The sequence below is a fragment of the Gavialis gangeticus genome, unplaced genomic scaffold (assembly GCF_001723915.1).
Source record: "Gavialis gangeticus isolate Ggan-Ray unplaced genomic scaffold, GavGan_comp1, whole genome shotgun sequence".
NCBI lineage: Eukaryota > Metazoa > Chordata > Crocodylia > Gavialidae > Gavialis > Gavialis gangeticus.
In genome coordinates this window covers 208,006,361-208,007,180 of record NW_017728992.1, presented here as the reverse complement: position 1 = coordinate 208,007,180, position 820 = coordinate 208,006,361, and positions in this window count along the sequence as shown.

Here is an 820-nt window from a genome sequence, read left to right as displayed (position 1 = left end):
TTTTAATAGATAACTCCTCTGCGTAATTGATTAATCATAAACTCGCAGACTGCAAGAGCCAGGGATAATTTTATGGCACCTAAGAAAACCGGGGTGATGTAAGAACCAGCAATCAAAAGGCAAATAAAGGAGGGGAAATGTTTAACTGAGCATCAAATACATTTTATCACCCTATGTGTTATGAAATGATACGTATCAGGTTATTGATAAGAGAGGCAACGGCAACATCATAATACACAACAAGTGCAATCGGGGGGTCAGGGTGGGTGGGCAGCAGGGGAATGAGGCCAGGGTGGAGGGAAGAATTGACTGGAGGCCAATTTATGAGGAATACTTAAAAGCCCCCAGTCTCTTATCACCAGACTCAGCAATAACAAAGGGACAGAGCCAAGGGCTAAACCCACAGAAGGACGCTGGTGGCTTGCGGAGGGAATGAAACCCCAAATCCCACTGGGCTGGTGCTCCAAGCACAAGGCTACTGAATGCAAGGGGCACCGTCTCCATCTCCTCCTCTGCAGATGTCATGCAAGAAGCATCAGCTGTTAGGTGTGGTCCATGAGGATCTCTTGGAAAAAGTACTTTTGGAGACCCAGGTGGAAGGCCAGCAATGGATAGACTCAATGGGACTTGGGGGCGAGGGACTTGCCATGTTGCCCAGCCCTGTTGGAGCTGGCGTGCTTCTAGGGCTGTGCAGAAGCAGGGTTTTAGCCACTGGAGGATGCTAAAAATGAAGGTCCCCGTGGACTCTTGTTCCCAACAAGACGAAATAGCAAGAGAGCAGGTGCTTTGAAGCTTTGCACTTCAGGGCCTGCAGCGGGAG